This window comes from Xenopus laevis, chromosome 4L, assembly GCF_017654675.1.
Source record: "Xenopus laevis strain J_2021 chromosome 4L, Xenopus_laevis_v10.1, whole genome shotgun sequence".
Classification (NCBI taxonomy): domain Eukaryota; kingdom Metazoa; phylum Chordata; class Amphibia; order Anura; family Pipidae; genus Xenopus; species Xenopus laevis.
In genome coordinates this window covers 137,851,338-137,873,574 of record NC_054377.1, presented here as the reverse complement: position 1 = coordinate 137,873,574, position 22,237 = coordinate 137,851,338, and the positions used below count along the sequence as shown (strand labels likewise).

The following is a 22,237-nucleotide window of genomic DNA, read 5'->3' as shown; positions in this document are numbered from 1 at the left end:
TTATAGTACAGGTATGGGACCTGTTATCCAGAATGCTTGGGACCTAGCGCTTTCCAGATAACGGATCTTCATACCTTAAATCTACTAGAAAATCATGTAAACATTCAATAAACCCAACAGGCTGCTTTTGCCTCCAAAAAGGATTAACTATATCTTAGATGGGATCAAGTACAAGGTACTACTTTATTTTAAAAATTTTATTTTTAAAATTTAGATTATTTCAATATAATGGAGAAGGCCTTTCTGAAATTCAGAGCTTTCTGGATAACGGGTTTCCAGATAACGGATCCCATACCTGTATATAATATTTATATTAGACTCAATAAAAAAAAAGTATTATATTTTTTCTTTTTTTTCCCCTGGTTGTTTGCTTTTTCAGCCTGGTCTGTGGCACATGGTGCGAGAGTAATAGTAAGAGGAACAAGTCTTGCCCACCAGTATCTTCGGAGGTTTCACAGCAGTCTATGCCCATAGAAATCCCTACACCTTTCAGTGGATGTATAAAACCTACTATGACTTGCATGTGATGGTCTTCCTTCCACCCAAGGTAAGGCTTGCCACCTTTCCCTTATGTAGCACCCATAATGGCCAGACGTGATGGTGCAAAGCATAATGGCTGCCATAATAGGGGCGGAGTTTAGCTGCAGCGAGTACAGTTTAAGTGGAAATGGGTTTGGAGTTCTGCAATAAAGAGGTGGGATTTCTGCAAAGAATACTGCAATGAATATGATGCTTGGGTCAGTAAATTCTACATACAAACCGCAGAATCCACGTGAATTTAGGTTTTTATTGCTATATATATATTTCTATTATCTGCAGCTTGCTGTTTAACCCTTTTAGTGCTCATCGTGGCAAGGGCAGCTGGCACCAATGGCTTTTCCAAATGTTAAACTGTAACCTAGAAACGTAGAATTTATGGCGGTGGCACGCTGAAGCTTCCATCTCAAGTTGATTCTAGAATCTTTGTGGCGCTTAATGTTCTAAATGACCAACTGAAAAGCTGCAGTATAGGTTAACTCTTAAAAAAAACACATAGAAAATGATGAATACAGAGTATCAGTATATCCTATTGTCTTGCACTAAAACCTTTATTGCACTTATATATATATATAAAATATATATATATATATATATATATATATATATATATATATATATATATATATATATATATATATATATATATATATATATATAAATGCTCCTCAACTTATTCACTATTAACCACGTCTTCACAGGCTGTTTGATGTTAAACAGAGATGTTTGCAGAGTCCCCAGACTGTTTTGAGGCCACACTAATCCCCTTGGAGAGCCCCTTCTGGCCCTTGGGTATCCAGATGGACGGCCCTGCTGTATACTTTTAATATTGATTGGAAGCAACAATCCATCAGTGTTTCTTCTAGATGTTAGTTTTGGCATGCTCGCTCAATAAAAAATGCATTTAGATAACTGACGTGCTGCCTATCTGACCAAAATAGCTCTGAAGACAGGAGACACATTAAATATTCACCATTGGCAGCCAGTAACTTTGGCTTTTTATATTATATACTGTATAATAGGCACAACCTGCAATTAGCGTAAAAGAGAGAGATTTATTAATCTCTGCAGGGTTGAGGGGTCTAATGAGGGAACAGATGAAAGAATTATTATTCTATATAACAGTTACCGTATATACTCGAGTATAAGCCGTCCCGAGTATAAGCCGAGGTATCTAATTTTACCTCCAAAAACTGGGAAACTTATTGACTCGAGTATAAGCCTAGGGTGAGAAATGCAGCAGATTCTGGTAATTTTCAATCAAAAAATTGAGGGTTTCTGCTCCCATTGGAGGTGCCGGCGTCTCATTTTTGGAAGCCGACGACCATGTTCGCGTTTGACCAGAGTATAAACCGAGGTACAGTTTTTCAGCATATTTTGGGGGCTGAAAAATTAGGCTTATATTCGATTATTTCACTATATACATTACGAACAACTAAAAGGCTCACAAAATAGAGCCAATTTATATTTGATAGAAATAATAGAGGCAAGTGTATGATTATTTGCCTGGTGCATTGCTTTCCTTATCATCTATCATGGCGCTATTGACTTGCAGATTCTGCTTTGTTCTCAGTAGGAATGCACATCAACTTTGTGTTGAATATGTCCAAATCATCTTTAATAAATGAGAGACAAAGTCATCTTTCACTGAATCATGTTAAAGGGGTTGCTCACCTTTGAGTTAACATTTAGTATGATGTAGAGAGTGATATTCTGAGACAATTTGCAATTGGTTTTCATTTTTTATTATTTGTGGTTTTTGAGTTATTTAGCTTTTTATTCAGCAGCTCTCCAGTTTGCAGTTTCAGCAGTCTGGTTGCTAGGGTCCCAATTACATTGATTTGAATAAGGGACTGGAAGATAAATAGGAGAGGGCAGTGACCTAACTAGAAAGCGCCGGGCCCTCCTGCAAAAAAATCTTCACAGGGGCCCTTCCCGTTCAGCCTCTTCCCCGATGCAGGTAAGAGAGCGGCTGGGGATGGTTATTTTCTTGGGTTTTTCCCGCGACTGTGGGGTCTGCTTCCTCTATAGTTACGACACTGGGATAGAGCCCAGATAGAAAGATGAGTAATTAAAAGTAGCAATAACAATACATTTGTAGCCTAAGGACAGAGACAAGCGGTCAGATTCGGGGAGATTAGTCGCCGGCGACAAATCTCCTCTTCTTCAGGGCGACTAATCTCCCCAAACTGCCTTCCCGCCGGCTAGAATGTAAATCGCTGGCGGGATAGCACTCTGAGTGCTTCTTTTCCAAAGGAGATTAGTCGCCCCTAAGAAGAGGAGATTTCTTGACTAATCTCCCTGAATCTGACCGCGTGTCTCTGCCCTTACTACAATGCATTAATTTTTAGAGAGGGTCAGTGACCCCCCATTTGAAAGCTGGAAAGAGTCGGAAGAAAAAGGCAAATCATTCACAAACTATAAAGAAGAAAAAAATGAAGGTCAGTTGAAAAGTTGCTTAGAATTAGCCATTGAATGAAAAGGTGAACCACCCCTTTAACAGAATCAGACTGACCCATTCAGTTACTGGGTAATATCCCAACTTTAATTTGCAGTGTAATCATTTTGATTTTGTTTTTAGGCTCCAGATGTACTGCAAGTTATTTTTCTATTGTAGTATTCTGTAGTGATGGGCGAATAAATTCGGCTGTCACGAATTTGTGGCAAATTTCCACGTTTCGCCGCCGGCAAATAAATTTGTGAATCTCCAGCAAAATTTTTTTGGACACATCTCCGAAAAGTCGCTCACGTCAAAATCGGCGCATGTCAACACTATTCGATTGCCCATTGACTTTAACTCCAGCATCAGCTTGGACGCGGGCGTCAATTTCCGATTTTCACGATTTTTCTTGAAACTTTTAAGTTCACAATTTTTCCTCGAATTTTTGCCATTTCACGAATATTGCGGGAAATTCACAAATTTTTTTGCCAAACGGGAGAAATTCGCCCATCACTAGTATTCTGTATAGAAGGGGGATTTAGAAGGGAGAGAAGAAGGGAGACTTCAGGAGACTAGAAGAGAATGAATGGAAGGGGGAAGAAGAGATGGGTGGGGGAAAGGTAGAGGAGAAGAGAAATACAAGAGGGAGGAAAAGTTCTAAACAAAATAGGGTGCAAAGCAATAAATTGGGATGAAATATATAGAGAATAGAAAAGAGGCTGGTGGGCCTAAGCTACTCTACTCCTGAACATAATAAACCTGATATAGTATGAAACTGATATAGTATACTGATATAGCCCCTTGCTGAAATTCCTAAAGTGCCTGATATTTAAAAAGAAATGACTTAAAACAACCTGGATGGCCGCGTTCTGTCAGGAAATGTATTCAGAGGGAATAAAATGAAAAGTGAGGACTATTTAGTTTTGTTGTAGCTAAGATATCTGTAAATCAAACCCTTGTGCAGAGTGATGCATATTAAATGGCAGCATGCTTGCGAGCTATGTAGCCTTTCAATCTGGCTCTTTCCTTCACTAGATGCTTATACAGGGATAGAATCTGTTATCCGGAAACCTGTTATCCAGAAAGCTCCGAATTACAGGAAGGCCATCTCCCATAGACTTCATTTTAATCAAATAATTCAATTTTTTTTTTAAATTATTTCCTTTTTCTCTGTAATAATAAAACAGTAGCTTGTACTTGATCCCAACTAAGATATAATTAATCCTTATTGGAGGAAAAACAATCCTATTGGATTTTATTAGCATTTAAATGCTATTTTAGTTGGGGATCCAAATTACAGAAATACCCCTTATATAGAAAACCTCAGGTCCTCAGCATTCTGGATAACAGGCCCCATACCTGGACAATGCTATTTTGACTAAAGTATGGAGAATCAGTGGTGCAACAGCGCAGATACAGTCTTATCATTCAGAGTCGAAAATATCCAATCAGTGCAATGTATTCCTTGTGAGTGACAGGGCCAGGAAAGCATTAACAGAATGTATTTAATTCACATTATTTATGTAAACATAGCCTGCCTTACCATAACCTCTGTGATGAGACTGAATAGTGAAACATCCATCAGTAAGTTTGGATCTATGACTTATATCTGTGCTGGTGGGATCTGGTCTTGATCTGGTCGGCTCTCCACGGTTCTATAAATTAGAGCACAACTATCCAACCTGTTGTAGTTTAACATATGACCTTATTATTGCCTTATTAGACACACTTTCATACAATTAATGCCCCTTCTGTTGACACCAACTTGCCTTGCTACTATCATATACAGTCATATGAAAAAGTTTAGAAACTTCTCTTAATTCTTTGTTTATCATTGGCTGAGCTTTCAAAGAAGCAACTTCCTTTTAATATATAACATGCCTTTAACAAGGGCCCCGGGCCCCTGAACTAGCCACACAGCCCCATAGCATGATGGAACCTCCACCAAATTTGACAGTAGGTAGTAGGTGTTTTTCTTGGAATACAGTGTTCTTCTTCCGCCATGCAAAGTGCTTTTTGTTATGACCAAATAACTCATCAGTCCAAAGCACTTTGTTCCAAAATGACTGTGGCTTGTCTAAATGAGCTTTTGCATACAACAAGCGACTGTTTGTGGCGTGAGTGCAGAAAGGGCTTCTTTCTCATCACCCTGCCATACAGATGTTCTTTATGCAAATTGCGCTGAATTGTAGAATGATGTACAGATACACCATCTGCAGCAAGATGCTTTTGCAGGTCTTTGGAGGTGATCTTTGGGTTGTCTGTAACCATTCTCACAATCCTCTGCATATGCCGCTCCTGTATTTTTCTTGGCCTGCCAGACCTGGGTTTTACAGCAACTGTGCCTGTGGCCTTCCATTTCCTGATTACATTCCTTACAGTTAAAACTGACAGTTTAAATCTTTGAGATAGCTTTTTGTAGCCTTCCCCTAAACCATGATACTGAACAATCTTTGTTTTCAGATCTTTTGAGAGTTGCTTTGAGGATCCCATGTTGTCACTCTTCAGAGGAGAGTCAAACAGAAGCACAACTTGCAATTGGCCCCCTTAAATACCTTTTCTCATGATTGGACACACCTGCCTATGAAGTACAAGGCTTAATGAGCCAATCCAACCAATTGGGTGTTGCCAGTCATCAGCATTGAGCAGTTACATGCATTCAAATTAGCAAAGTTACAAGGGTACCCAAATTATTGCACAGGCAGTTTTTCACATTTGATTGAATACTGCTTCACTAAAAATCTTTGTTCAGAAAACACCCCCAGTACTCCCAGTGTTCCTGGGAAATGAAAGACATACCACTGTTATCTTTTTGTTGAAAGTGGAGTAAATTATTATGCAGGCTGAGAGGGGTTCCCAAACTTTTTCATATGACTGTATTTATACTTTTAGAATACAGGAGAAAACAAGAGTCCCCAGATGAAACCCATGCAACTATACTGCTCTGTCTGGGTTTCGCTGGTAAAGGTAGGCACCCCCCTACCAGACCCCTAATTTACAGGTCAATCAGATGCTAGATTAATGGTATGGGCGGGTGCAGGGTGCAAATGTTAATTGATAGTCTTGTCCAATGGTGGGACATGGCTGCCTTGTTAAAGGGGTGGTTCACCTTTAAGTTAACTTTTAGTATGTTATAGAATGGCTAATTCTAAGCAACTTTGTTCATTGTTCATCCTCTTCTTCTGACTCTTTCCAGCTTTCAGATGGTGTTCACTGACCCCATCTAAAAAAACAACAACTTTCCCAACATGCGTCCAAATTTTTTTGACACCCCCGAGTTTCGCGAATTTATTCCCCATCTACGAAACATGGAAATTCGCTGCGCATTTGCACCGGGCAAATTTATTCGCCCATCATAGTGTTAAGTGGTACTAATAGGATTATAAAACCAACATGCTTTTCCTTAATTTTCACTATATCAGAAACCTGATCTTTTCCTCTAAACAGAGAAAGAGAAAATGCATGCTGTTTAACTGCAACTTTAACTGCTGACACCCTCCAAATGTTTTTTTTTTGTCTAATAGTGATGACCTTGTGTTTTCTTGTGTGTGTGTGATGGACATGTCAGTATTACGTGCCCAGCCTATGCTAAGTGCCCTTTACTGTATATAGCGCCATTGCCCAGGCTGCCTATTACACACACACAGTCGTCTTTAATTTCTGCTCCACCAAAATAAAAGAAGAGGAGAGAAAGAAAGCCTTTCCCCTTTGAAGATGAGATGAAGTGTATTTCTTCCTGCCTCGCTCCCTCTGGGCCACGCTGAGCTAAAACAGTGGAATTAATTAGCCTCCAAAGGACAGCGGCGCTTTCGCAGAAAAAACATAATGCTCAGGGAGATATCCGCCTCTGTTTAACACATTGTTACCAACAGTTATATAACCTACATAAGTCATCAACCTCCAAGAGGCAAACAAAGGGTCTGGATAGGATCTCGATGGATCTGGATAGAATGATAGCAAAGGGTCTGGCTAGGATCTGGAAGGATCTGGATAGGATCTGGAAAGATCTGGATAGGATGATTTCCCAGCAGGGTTATGTACAAACATGGGAAAAGTTTGCCCTAGCCTGGTCAGTCATAGCAGCCAATTAGATGTTTGCTTTCACTCGTTTCAGTGCAATAGACTGGTAAAAGCTAACTGATTATTGGTTGTTATGGATAATAAGCTTGAAGCAAACTTTTATAGCATTAAGGGTCCGGGCACACAGGCAGATTCGGGGAGATTAATCGCCCAACGACAAATCTCCTCTTCTTCAGGACTAATTTCCCCGAACTGCCTCCCCGCCGGCTAAAGTGTAAATCGCCGGTAGGATGGCACTCGGAACGATTCGTTTTCCGAAATTGCCTCACGAGGAAACTTAGGACGACTTCGGAAAACAAATTGCTACGAGTGCCATCCCGCAGGCGATTTACATTTTAGCCGGGGAGACAGTTCAGGGAGATTAGTCACCCCAAAGAAGAGGAGATTTGTCTCCGGGCAACTAATCTCCCCGGATCTGCCTGTGTGCCCTTACCCTTAGAGGGATTATCATGCCAGTTCTAATTAGAATAAGACATTCTATGGTATAGTCAGATTCATCACTGGGTTTCTTCTTTACCAAAATCCAAATTTTTTTTTTAAAAAAAAATACAACCAAACTAGAATCCACGATTGGACCTTATTTATTATTAAAAAAAATATAATTTTATCGGACAAACTCAATAAAACCAAGCAAAAATCGTAATCGATTATTTTTGCCTTTTTCCCAAAAAATCAGAATTTTTCAGATTTTTGCCCGAAATAGTCGGATTTTCTGGCTAAATCCAACACAGACCACAGAAACTTCCAAATAGGATAAGGACCTCTCCCATTGTCTTATATACAAACTCGGCAGGTCTGAGATTGTGGATTTCCAGATTTGTACTTTTTCCATCCGTGGGTTATTATAAATCTAGAAAAATTCAATTTTTTTCCACTAAAAATTTGGATTTTATAGAATTTTTGGCGTTTTTTTTTCATTTGGACTTTACTAAATAACCCCCTTGGTGTCTTAAATTTGACCTACCTGGACTGTACCCAGCTTAAACGGGTTGTTCACCTTTGAATTAATTTTTAGTATGATGTAGAGGGAGATATTCTGAGACAATTTGCCATTGGCTTTAATTTTTATTATTTGTGGTTTTTAAGTTATTTAGCTTTTTATTCAGCAGCTCTCCAGTTTGAAATTTCAGCAATCCGGTTGCTAGGGTCCAAATGACCCTAGTAACCATGCACTGATTTGAACAAGAGACTGGAATATGAATAGGCGAGGTGGCAATCCTAATCACTGCACAAGAAATCAGTTCCGGGAACTTAACCACACTAGCCACTAGATATTGGGAATAATTTTGGGAAAACTGCAATAAAAAGAATAAAGATTTGGTATTCTGAATACAGACTTGTTCTCTTCTCTCAAGTGTCTAAAGCCTGATCTCTAAACAGCACTAGAACCAGAACCAGAAGCAGCTGTTTCCTAGAAGTACAAAATTCTTTTTAGGCAGGTGGTGTTGATTGAAGTTTTAATCTTTTCCCCACCTAAGCAATCACCGTCAGACACCGTCGGCAACAAAGAGGCTCAGTAAATTGCTGCAGATGAACATTGGATTGTAGCAGTCTGCGGGGTTTCAATCAGATTCAGCATCAAAGCTGACCGGCCTTGAACTGGTACCTTTTAACATTTAAAGCGCCCAGCACTTGGCTTAGGATAAAAGATTGTCTGAGAGTAGGGGAAATCTTGATGGCAACGTTGTTTTGGGAATCTTGATTATTCCTCCTTCCTTCGGTATTTGGGTGGTGGGATATTATTCAGCATAACACAAACAATAAGGTGGGTGCTGCACACAGTGCTTCCCTATGACAACATTGCTTGCCAGTAATTAGCTCTTTGTTGGAAATAAAGAATGGCAAGAGGCAGAGTGGCAAACATTTGGGCACAATAATCCCACTTTGCACATAGTCCTGCAGGTTTTGGCTGAAGGCACAAGTTCTTTGTGTTCCTGCATGTGAGACCACTTTATTTTTTTAGATAGTGGCAGTGCTGGACTGGGGGCTGCCTTATCAGGGGCCCGCATGGCCCGAAGGTTTTTTCCAGGTGTCTCTCTGGGCCAGTCCACCCCGCGGGTTGGGCAAGTCCGGGCTGACCTCCAGGCCTGGATTTGTGGCGAGGCCACAAAGGCCCAGGCCTAGGGTGGCGCCTATGCCGCCCTGCTGCATCCTAAGGAGCACTGGGTGCTCCGGTGCTGAATCGCGAACTCGCGTGCGCACAGGGGCCGGTGCTAGGACCACACAGCCAGATGGTAGAGCATGCATGAGAAGTGTCCAGCGCTGGCCTCGGGGCGCCACTTGCATAAATCCGGCCCTGCCGACCTCCCACTCTTCTTCGCGGGTGGCAGGCGGGTGCGGGTTGAGCTCTTCTTCTGCTCACTCTGCCCCAAACTGTCAAATGCTGGCTTCCAACTTCTGTGTTATTCTTTGCGATGTCATAGATGGGGTGGCCCGCGTGGGTCTATAAAAGAAACCCGGAAGTCGGATGCGGCGGACATGGGCTAAAGGAGGGCAGGTTAGGGTCAGGGAAGGGCATGTGGGAGGGCCCCTGGAACACCCCCTAGCTTTCTTGTCACTTAGATGTGGGAGTGTAAGGGGCAGAATGGGGTGCCCTGTAATTAACATGTTACATACAGGGCTGCCTTGTGGCCAAATCTGATGCACTCAACACCAAACCCTTGATGCAAGTTTTTGAGCATAAACACTAAGGACCTAGTCAGGGGTGATTGTTCCTACCACAACAATGTGCTTCACCCCGGTGCTTTTGTGCTCCTACAGGGGCAAGAAGGGGCCACATCACTAGTGCAGAGAGTATAATTGTGTGCACTAGAAGAGGCTTTTTGTTGTAACCTGTAGGGCACTGCTGCCTGCTGCAAGTATCTGAATTTGCCTCATGGCAGGAGCCCCCTGGACTAGTGATGTGCGGGCCAGCCCAATACTTGTGGGACCCACGGATCTACCCGATGATTCTGGCCGACCTTCTGGCTGACCTCACACCCTCCTTTCCAGCTCACGGGCAGGTCTGGGTTGAGCTCTTTTGCCTGCTCTCGTCGCCAGCTTCCGACTTCTGGGTTCAACTTTTATAGACACGTGCCTGCTCACCCCTTTTGTGATGTCATCGGCCGATCGACGCGGTTCTATAAAAGGAACCTGGAAGTCAGACGCGGGTGGAGGGAGGCCGGATATCGGGCGGGTGCACATCACTACCCTAGACCTTATTTTTTAACCCTTGCATCAAGGACAATAATAAATTGGCCCCCATGGGTATTTTTTTTTAGAACATAATTTTTCCTGTTATGTGGCCCTATCAGTGCTGAGCATTACTGGCACAGTTTTTTTTTTCTCCCACTACGTAGGAACACAGACAGCATGGCATCTGCGGATTTTGGGGCAAAAATGCATACTTTTCACAATATACACACAACGGAATGCAGAAAAGAGCAAATCAGTATTTTCTCCACTTGTTCTTCTCCGCTGTGCCGTTAACCTAAGCCTAAATTCTTTCTGCTCTTCCCTTCAGACAACCCAAGGGGTTGTATGGATAATAAACCTTGTTTACTAGATCATAATTTGTTCTTTACAATACTCATAGAAGTTCACCTTAGAGAGCATTTTAGGCAAGATTTGTAGCAAATACATATTTGTTCTCTTGCTATTCTTGCCACAATACCTAGCAGGCTTATAGAGGAATATTTTCAAATACAATGGAGCCTCAATTTTACATCCCCTGATTTATTACACAGTTATTTGTGGTCCCAACAATATATATTGTTTAATGCAATTACTGATTTTTCATTTTGTTTCAGATTTTCCACCGTTTTATTTTCTGGTCCCCTGAAAAAACCCATGGGGCGGTTTGTTTGTACCCAGCCCCCAGCAACTGTAGGAGGGATTAAAATATTATAACAGGGACACAAAAAAATGCAATATTGCTGCAGTATGCAGGATTTCAGATTCTAAATTTGGGGCCAATTTCCCCTTTAAATTCCTCCCCCCTACAGAAGAATGTTTTTTTTTCTTTAAATATAAAATAAGAGGGAAACAAATCCATTCCTAGCTCTGTGTATAAAAACATCTCTTTGGAGATGTAGGGATTTCTATCTGTTTCAGCAAGCAATGCACTGACCCTGCTCCCATGGATACAGAATGCCTTTGTGACTCCTGATAATAAGGAGCTGAACCTTGTCCATGCCGTGTCTAAGGGAAAGGGGTGCGTTAGGAGTAAAAACATAGAATCTGTAATTCCCCGGCTCTGAGGGTGATCAACCATAATCTGGGCTGGATGAAGATGCAAAGAGAGCCGGCACTATTCTCACATACACAATGTATAGCAGCTGACAATGTCTGATAATTTCAAGATAATTTGAGAATGGCATGGCCCATTCTTGGTCTCCTTTCTTCTATCTGGAGCTGATTTTAGGGGCCATGGCAGGAAGTGTATTTGTCCTAGACCCCAAGAATTAGAGGGACCCTGGAGGAAGAATGTAGATAGTAGTACAAACGGCTTCTTATATTGTGTAACAGCTGTTAGATATGTTGGTATATAATATATATATAACCTGCAGGCAGGTCCGGACTGAGAATTAAATTAGGCCCTGGCATTTCAGATACACAGAGGCCCACTCAGCCCACATAGAGGCCCAAACAGCCCCACTAAATACTGACTTTCAATGGGACCTTATAGCAGCCCCTCTGGCATTTGCCAGTCCGGGCCTGCCTGCAGGTCTGATTTAGAACAATTCACCCCTCCTTCTCTACATTTAGAAGGGGCCCCTAGCCTTCCTGCTTCCTTCTTTTCTAACTCAGGCCCTGCTTTTATATTGACAAGGAAAGGGTTAAGCACAAGAGGGAAAATGTATTGTGCCGCAAGGCCTGTTAATTCGGATGCTCCTTCTCAGACGTAATTTAATAATGACATTATTTACACCTTGGGTGTCAGATGGGGGAGGATAACAGAGCATTAAGGACAGTAGGACATATGCTGTGCATTAGATATATCTCCCATTCTGCCTGGCTGTCTGTCGTTATTCCAGTGCAGCACTGAGGGGGTTCACATGCAGATGCAGGTTGCTTTTGAGTCATAGACCAAGAGCATTTTGGTGCTCAAGGCAGGGAAGCCTAAATAGGTCTGTAGGAGGCTATGATCCTTGGGGTCCTATCAGTGTCGGACTGGCCCGGCGGGATACCGGGAAAAAACCCGGTGGGCCCCGACCCCTAATGGGCCCCCGCCGGGCCAGTCCCCCGTCCCGATCGTCCTTAAAAGAAAAAAAGGTTTTTTTACGTGCCGCGCAGCGCCATTTGCGCATGCGCGCGGCACCTTTTACTGAGGAACGGCGCCTACACGCAGGCGTGCCGAGCAGCGCCTTCGTGCAATCGTGCTCGGTGCGTCATAGTAGGGAGGCAGGGGGGGTCGGAGGGGGCCCTGGACATTAGTCCCGGTGGGCCCCGGGCCCCCCAGTCCGACCCTGGGTCCTATACTGTGAGCAAGTCACAAAGGGCTCCAGAGGGACAGTGGTCTTCCTATGTGGCTACCAAACTACAATGACTATTCTGCTCTGTTATATATATAAATATATATATATATAATAGTTCAATGAGTATCCGTACTCCAATGCTAAATTAACATTACGGTTATATTCGATATACATCCAAAAGACTGAAAACCGGCACACCCATAAAAATCTTCACACATTTATTTTTGAAATATCACATCTGAGCAGGCCCGGACTGGCAATCTGGGGGTTCTGGCAAATGCCAGAGGGGCTGCTATAAGGTGCCATAGAAAGTCAGTATTTAGTGGGCTGGTGGGGGCTGTTTGGGCCTCTATGTGGGCTGATTGGGCCTCTGTGTACCTGAAATGCCTGGGCCTATTTTAATTCTCAGTCCGGACCTGCATCTGAGTCCAACATTTCGGTCCTTGTTAGGACCTTATTAGGACTCAGATGTGATGTTTCAAAAATAAATGTGTGAAGATGTGTGCCGGTTTTCAATCTTTTGGATATATACACATATATATATTAGGGATGCACCAAATCCACTGTTTTGGTTTCGGCCGAACCCCTGAATCCTTCACGAAAGATTCGGCCGAATACCGAACCGAATCCTAATTTTTATATGCAAATTTTTACTTTCTTGTTTTGTGACAAAAAGTCAAGCAATTTCCCTCCCCATCCCTAATTTGCATATGCAAATTAGGATTCAGATTTGGTTCGGCGGGGACAAGGATTCGGTTGCATCCCCCCATACATGTATATATTACATAACCTCTTTAGCATGTTCAACAATGTCCTATTCCTAGTTCCTTTGCAATTGGTCTTCATTATTTATATTTTAAAACTTTTAAAGTATTTGCTTTTTTTCTAGATTGAGGTCACTGGTCCTGGCATATATTACCTGTCTTGCTATTCAGTCCATCACCTACTCATCTTCCTGTCTGCCATTCAAATCACTGCCTGGTTACTAGGGTAAATAAGACTCAAGTAACCAGACGGCTGGTGAAATACAAACTGTAAAGATGCCTAAAAAACCCCAAATAAATCAAAAACACCCATAAAATAAAAATGAAGACCAATTGCAAATTGTCTCAGAATATCAATATCATACTTAAAGTTAAAAGCAAACCACCCTTTAAACATTTTCAATGCATTTCAGGTATATTGGAAAGCTTGTATTTTCGTTATCCAAGAAAATTTTTAGGGGGAACACCCTCCTATAATGGTGAGATTTAGGGGTGAATGCTATTTGCTAACTTGGTGATTCCTTGAGCAATAGCAGGATGGGTTTTGGGGGCCTAAAATAATCCTCTAGGCCTTGAACCCAAAAAAGCCTATCTAGAAATATAGCAGGGAAGGCTGCCAATGTTTGTCTATAAAGGCCCGAGGGAGCTGCATTCTGTGGATTACAGTTGCTCCAGAATGACGCGGAACGAGATGCATCCAACTGTTATTAAATATTAATTCCCCTCAATCGCTGGAACCTCTAAGGAAAAGGAATTTCCATCCAGTAGCCCAAATCCTCATTATATCTCATCCAAACAGCCTTCATCTCCCATCTCTGCCTCCCCCACAGTTCTGCAGATTTACTGCTCCGCTTCTATTGACTTCCTTATTATCAAATGTTTAATGGAAAATAAGAAACCTCTGTCCTTGACCTTTATGCTCTCCATCATGTTGCTTTTTCACATATTACAGTTGTCATAGCCTAATATTTCCCTGGGGATGACCAAAGTGCGATTAAAGGGCCAGTAGACTCAATACACGGGGATGGCACTGAATATTTCTTCATGTTCCTTTCATATTAAATAGATATTAAACCCTGCCACCGTTCTGACTATGGTAACTCTCTTCTTCCTGGAAAATCAATCAAAACTTCAGTTTAAATTAAAGGGGAAGTAAAGTCTAAAATAGAATAAGGCTAGAAATGCTGTATTTTGTATACTAAACATAAACATGAACTTACTGCACCACAAGCCTAATCAAACAAATGATTTATGCTTTCAAAGTTGGCTATAGGGGGTCACCATCTTGTAACTTTGTTAAATATCTTTGCAAGACCAAGACTGTGCACATGCTCAGTGCATACCTCCCAACATTTTGGAAGTAAAAAGAGGGATGTAGCGCAGCAATTTTTTTGACCACACCACTTTCTGTGGCCACCCCCCCTAATTAACATGTTTGTTTTACAAAATCTGGCAGGTTATGAAAGTTTGAAAATATTTCTCCTTATCTAAACTGTGTTTTTGTGTCTCAAAATTGTTACAAAGTATCTTATTTGCACCTGTTAGCTGTTCTGGGCACTTTGTTTCTTTTTCTGGCTGTTCAGTGCATAGAAAAGAGGGACTTTCCAGTACAAATGAGGGACTGCGGGTTGAGCTGTCAAAAGAGGGACTGTCCCTCCGAAAAAGGGACAGTTGGGAGGTATGTCAGTGTTGTCTAGGCTGCTTAGGGATCGTCATAAATTATCAAAACAGCACAAGTCAAATAATATCTGCCAGAAGCCGATACAGCAAGACTGATTAATAATCAGAATATACAGACTGCACTGGGTCCTGTGTTGTCATGTAATCTAATGTGGATTTTATAGTTTTTGTATTGTTTATTACAAACTTTCTCCAACTCTGCAGAACCAATAATCCTCCAAATAAACTGGGATAAACAGAATCCCAGTTTATCTGTTTAAATCTGGCTCCATGATCTTTGTTGCTGCAGCCGGAGTTGGAAACAAGGGGATGTAAAAGCAAAAATAAAATCCAATACAAATCTCTACACAGTCACCGACTGCTCTACAGGGAAACAAACAAAGCTGCTTGAGTTCTACATGGCTGGGAAGTAAGGCGGGGGCTCCCCCTGCTGTTCATAAGTATGATTGTTTCCCTGCAGAGCAGTTAGGGACCGTCTGACAATTCCTATCCACAGCAGTAAATGAAGGGAGAATTTCACTGCATATAGTCAGGTTTCTTATAAAAATGGTAGATATTTTTTAATTAAAGTATATTGGAGATAGGCTTATTTTTCATTAAAGAAAGTAAAAATGGAATTACATTTTTTTGCCTTTACATGCCCTTTAAATGAGCACATGCATTTGCTGTTGGGCACAGTAACATCTAGTTACGCCACTGCTACCAGAGCAAGGATACGTAATGGGTTCCTCCTTGCTCCTATGCCAGGCATATGGGTACAGGTACAGGTATAACCCCCATTGCCTGGGTTAGAAAAAATGGAGCACTGTCTATGCAGCAAAGCTCAGACCCCCAGCTTGAATGAAGAAATACAGTGTGCGACCTCCGAGCATCCTGAATACTACCTAGTATTTATTATTATTATTATTATTAACATGTATTTATATAGCGCCAACATATTGCGTAGCACTGTAAAGTAAATGTGATTATACAACTACATCACATGAATTACATACATAGAATATATGGAGTAACAAACATCACAATCAATACAGGTACAAAAAGGTGAGGAAGGCCCTATGCATAGGCATACAGTCTAAAGGGAAGGGAGTAATACACAAGGTGTGGGAGTGGGCAAGATTGAATTAAGTGGGTGAGAAATGTGGTATTGTATGTGGTGTTGCGTTTGGTAGCTAAGCAGAGTGAGGGTAGGCTTCTCGAAAGAAGTGCGTTTTCAGAGATTTTTTGAAAGCAGAAAGGTTGGGAGAAAGTCGGACAGACCGTGGGAGAGCGTTCCAGAGGAGGGGTGCAGCCCTTGCAAAGTCTTGAATGCGAGCATGTGAGGAGGTAATGAGAGAAGAGTTGAGTAGCAGGTCAGTAGAGGAGCGTAGTAAGCGAGTGGGTGAGTATATAGAGATGAGTTCAGAGATGTAGAGTGGGCCAGAGTTATGAAGTGCTTTGAAAGTCAGTGTCATTAATTTGAATTTGATTCTGAAAGGTAACGGAAGCCAGTGCAGGGATTGACAGAATGGCGTGGCAGAGGAGGAGCGGTTGCTGAGGTGTATGAGCCTCGCAGCAGTGTTCATTATGGACTGGAGAGGTGACAGTCTCTGGAGGGGGAGGCCAATTAAAAGAGAGTTACAGTAGTCTAGACGTGATATGATGAGAGAGTGAATAAAAAGAAGAATTTTGGCAGCGTCTTGGGTGATAAATGATTGTATTTTGGATATGTTCCTTAGGTGGAAGTGACATGATTTAATAAGTGACTGGATATGAGGAGTGAATGACAGGGCAGAATCTAGGATAACCCCAAGGCACCGGGCCTGGGGAGAGGGGGTGATAGTGGAATTGTTAACTATGATGGATACTTCGGGGATGCTACTGGTGTTAGTTGGAGGAAAGAGAACCATTTCAGTTTTAGAGAGGTTTAATTTAAGGTAGCGTTGCGACATCCAGGTAGAGATAGCGGACAGGCAGGAGGAGACGCGAGTTAGGAGTTCTGGGTTGAGATCAGGAGATGAGAGATAGATCTGAGTATCGTCAGCATAGAGGTGGTAGTGGAAACCATACGAATTTATTAATTTGCCAAGGGAGGAAGTATAGAGGGAGAATAGTAATGGTCCCAGGACAGAGCCTTGGGGAACTCCAACAGAAAGAGGTAGGGGAGAAGATGATACTCCATTATAGGAGACACTGAAGGAACGATTGGTGATGTAAGAAGAGAACCAGGACAGGGCTGTGTCACGAAGGCCAAGTGACTGGAGGGACTGGAGGAGGAGAGGGTGATCTACAGTGTCAAATGCGGCTGAGAGATCAAGCAGTATTAGTAGTAGTAGCGAGAAATGATTGTTGGCTTTAGCGGTTAAAAGGTCATTAGTTAGTCGAGTCAGGGCAGTTTCCGTGGAGTGTTGTGGCTTAAAACCAGATTGTAGGGGGTCCAGCAGGTTTTGTCAGAGAGGAATGAGGTTAGTCGGTTTAGTAGTTCAATAACAGCAGGAGAATTGCAATTTGTACATCCAATGCGGCTGCCACACTGTCTAATAATATGCTGCTTGTATTTTACCCATGAATATTTTCTTCTTATGGGCCTTTGTAATACTAAAGTGGTTATTTACTATCACCCTGGACAGAACTGCAAGAGCACTAAGGGGCAGAGCAAAATCAAGGAGTATTTGCCAATACAATTACCAATGGCAATACTATGTGACCCATTGCCCTTCTGCCCCCCCCCCACACACACACACTTGCTAACCCACGCCAATTCCAGTCCCCAGCTGCACAAACCACCCCCATGCCACTTAATCCATATGGCCCCACCAATCATTGCCTATACCCTCCCACAGTTGTGTGGTGTCATACCGGGCCACCGGGACTGGGAAAAAACCTGGTGGGTGCCACCAACCCAAGTTTAGGTTGAATGCCGGGCATCTGTAAGAGGGACCTTCGGTCGCAGTCCCAGTATGCCCCGGATGGCCCAGTCTGACCGTGCATTTGTGCTTGAGATACTTGCTTCTGCTACCTACCCTTAGTTCCGGTGTCTGGCTGCACTCTGCACTTTGTACCAAATGGAGCATAGGGATGTAGCGAACCGCCGATAATGTGTTCGCGAACGCCGTTCGCGAACACCGGCAAAAAATGCGGACAGTTCGCGAACAGTTCGCGAACTTCGAACATCCGAAAATCGTTCGATTCGAACGATCGAAGGATTTTAATCGATTTCATTCAATCCAATGGCTTCGATCGTTCGATTCGAACGAAAATCCTTCGATTTTAGCGATCGAATGGTCGAATGGTCGAACGATTTTGACGCGAACGCCTATTGGCGAACGTCGCGCGACGTTCGCGAACTTGCGGCGGACGCGAACAGCCGATGTTCGCGTGAACAAGTTCGCCGGCGAACAGTCCGCGACATCCCTAATGGAGCACAGCATTGGCGGAGGCAAAGACATAAGGCAGGCAGTAAGTACATGACCACTGCTACCTGCCCCTGCCAGTCATGACCGAGGACTGGAGTTGGAGCACCTATGTGCATTCCCACTCACCCCTCATGAATACAGCACTGCCAAGCACAGGCAGCCCTGAATTCATATGTAGAACACAGGCCTCTGCTCTCTGGTTGTGGCAAACAATCTCTTATGTGTTTGGTGGAGGTGGGAAATCTGCCCTTCCCAAAACCAATCCTTAATGCGCACAGTTAATTAAAGGAAAACTATACCCCCAAAATGAATGCAGAGTTTATATCATATTAAGTGGCATATTAAAGAATCTTACCAAACTGGAATATATATTTAAGTAAATATTGGCTTTTACATCGCAAGCCTTGAACCACCATTTCATGATGGTCTGTGTGCTGCCTCAGAGATCACCTGACCAGAAATACTGCAACTCTAACTGTAACAAGTGTGGAAGTGTTAATTGGCTCATGTGTAGAAGTAGAGTTTGTTTGGTATGTTTGTTTCCACAGTGAATCGTACGATCCCAATGGCACATACTACTAGAAAAGTATATTATTATGAAAATGGTTTATTTACATGAAGCAGGATTTTACATATGAGCTGTTTTATGCAATATATTTTTATAGAGACCTACATTGTTTGGGAGGTATAGTTTTCCTTTAAGAACGTTATATCAAGTATTAATAGAGAACCTTCTTCAGTACAGGTATGGGATCCGTTATCCGGAAACCCTTTATCCAGAAAGCTCCAAATAGATGAGATAGGCATCTCCTATAGACTCCATTTTATCCAAATAATCCACATTTTTTAAAATAATTTCCTTTCGCTCTGTAATAATAAAACAATGCCTTGTACTTGATCCCAACTAAGATATAATTAATCCTTATTGGAAGCAAAACCAGCCTATTGGGTTTATTTAATGTTTACATGATTTTCTAGTAGACTTAAAGGAAAACTATACCCCCAAAATGAATACTTAAGCAACAGATAGTTTATATCAAATTGAATGACATACTGTATTAAAGAATCTTACCAAACTGGAATATATATTTACATAAATATTGCCCTTTTACATCTCTTGCCTTGAACCACCATTTCGTGACTCTATCTGTGCTGCCTCAGAGATCACCTGACCAGAAATACTACAACTCTAACTGTAACAGGAAGAAGTGAGGAAGCAAAAGACAGAACTCTGTCTGTTAATTGGCTCATGTGACCTTACATGTGGTTTGTATGTGTGCACAGTGAATCGTACGATCTCAGGGGGCGGCCCTTATTTTTTAAAATGGCAATTTTCTATTTATGATTACCCAATGGCACATACTACTAAAAAAGTATATTATTATGATAAAGGTTCATTTACATGAAGCAGGGTTTTACACATGAGCTGTTTTACTCAGTATCTTTTAATAGAGACCTACAGTACATTGTTTGGGGGGTATAGTTTTCCTTTAAGGTATGAAGATCCAAATTACAGAAAGATCTGTTATCCAGAAAACCTCAGGTCCCCAGCATTCTGGATAACAGGTCCCATACCTGTACTACTGATTAACACAACAACAACACACATTTTGTGAAATTTCCACTAAATATGTTCCAGAGAAACCTCAATTTTACATCCCCAGGTTAAAAGTTTTCCCACATTTTAAAAGGTTTTTTGTGGTCTTGCAAATCCATAATTAATTTTCCTGATTTAAAATTTTTCTGAATATTTCTCATCCCTGAAAAACACAAACTGGTGGTCCCACTTAATATTATTATCTAATATATAGGCATAAGGAGTTTTAATAGCCTTATTTATCAAAATGGAGCATATTCACAACTTAATGTTAAATTGCAGGCCTCTCCTATTCATATTCCAGTCCTTTATTCAAATCAATGCATGGTTGCTAGGGTAATTTGGACCCTAGCAATCAGATTGCTGAAACTGCATTCTGGAGAGCTGCTGAATAAAAAGCTAAATAACTCAAAAACCAAAAATAGTAAAAAATAAAAACCAATGGCAAATTATCTTAGAGTATCACTCTCTACATCATACTAAAAATTAATTTAAAAGTGAAAATTGCAAAAGTGCTCAGCTGTATGGGTGGATACCTCTAAACTAATAGCAAGACTACTTTTCCTATTCATAAGAAAGGTTATTGGCGCACAGTGTTTAGGCAGTTTTTGTCCCAAAACATCATGTATCAGTTGTGTCCTCTCTCCACACATTGAAAGGGCTCACTTTATTACCTGGCTAATAGCCAGAAGAAGCTGCAGCCCTGTTTTTACAAGTGTGATATAAAAATAATCCTCTTTTCTCTGCAGAATGATAGTGTATGTGTTCTACCCTGAAAAGCAGAATATCTTTTGATCTCTGAGAAATTAAAGATGACCTACTTTATTGAGCAGTTTGCTGCTTCCCTGCAGTGTCAAGGGAAAGGTTTGGGGTTTGTTATTCCTCTTTTAAGAACATCACTTGTGGCACCCACAGAACTAGTTCCACGAGACACTAAGGTGCTAACTTGTGCCATTGGGGCGGGGAAAATCTCCAGAAACACAGGTAAAGGGTAAAAGGTAATGAATGGCAGCATTTCAGCTCAATGTATGATAGCAGCAGTAATGCATTTACTCATGTAACTATTGCCTCCCAGTGAGATGCAGAAATGAAATGGAGAATGGATGTGGCTGGGAGATGGAAATGCACTGAGATGTCAGTCTATAAATCTGAGATGTCTGGTGCAAATTTGGGGTAGAATTAGAAGCCCTAAGCACTATAAAGGAAATTGGACAGGGGGGTTCATTTTTCATGAAGATAAACCAGGCAGTTAGGTTCTGGTGTAAAATGTGGTGCCGTTAAATATCATCCAGTTGCACAAATGAACAGGGGCAACCCCTGGAATTACTGTCGCCCCAGATATGGTTGTCATTCCAGAGTATCCCCTCTGGTTGTACCCATGAATGCAACTGACTTGCACCCTGTAAATAAGATGCGAGTTGCAATAATAACTGCACACACCAGAAATGACACAATTCCCACTGCTTGAACAGTTGCCTCAACTTGCACCAAATTCAATAAAAGTTGTGTCCAAATTACCGTCAAGTACAACTGCAACCTAGCAATAACCTGCACTATCTATCTATCTATCTATCTATCATCTATCTATCTATCATCTATCTATCTATCTATCTATCTACCGGTATCTATCTATCTATCTATCTATCTATCTATCTATCTATCTATCTATCTATCTATCTATCTACCGGTATCTATCTATCTATCTATCTATCTATCTATCTATCATCTATCTATCTATCTATCTATCTATCTATCTATCTATCTATCTATCTATCTATCTATCTATCTATCTATCTATCTATCTACCGGTCTCTATCTATTATCTATCTATCTAGCTATCATCTATCTATCTATCTATCTATCTATCTATCTATCTATCTATCTATCTACCGGTATCTATCTATCTATCTATCTATCTATCTATCTATCTATCTATCTATCTATCTATCTATCTGTCTATCTATCTATCTATCTATCTATCTATCTATCTATCTATCTATCTATCTATCTATCTATCTATCTATCTATCTCTATCATCTATCTTCTATCTATCTATCATCTCTCTATCTATCTGTCTCTCTCTATCTATCTATCTATCTATCTATCTATCTGTCTATCATCTATCTATCATCTATCTATCTATCTATCTATCTATCTATCTATCTATCCATCTATCTATCTATATCTATCTATCTATCTATCTATCTATCTATCTATCTATCTATCTATCTATCTATCTATCTATCTATCTATCTATCTATCTATCTATCTATCTATTATCTATCTAT

The 22,237-nt window shown here is 41.3% G+C and overlaps 1 protein-coding gene across 3 annotated transcripts in view; it reads left to right on the top strand.

Annotated features, from left to right (window-relative positions):
* Positions 1–22,237, top strand: part of gpr22l.L (G protein-coupled receptor 22 like L homeolog) — a 200,642-nt gene that overhangs the window by 31,877 nt on the left and 146,528 nt on the right. For 2 of the 3 annotated variants that reach the window (XM_041590854.1, XM_018259104.2), the window contains exon 2: positions 380–547. The exons of the other annotated variant lie outside the window; for it this stretch is intronic. The gene's annotated coding sequence lies outside the window, so the exon portion shown is untranslated. The remainder of the gene's footprint in view (positions 1–379; positions 548–22,237) is intronic. 3 annotated transcript variants of the gene reach the window in all.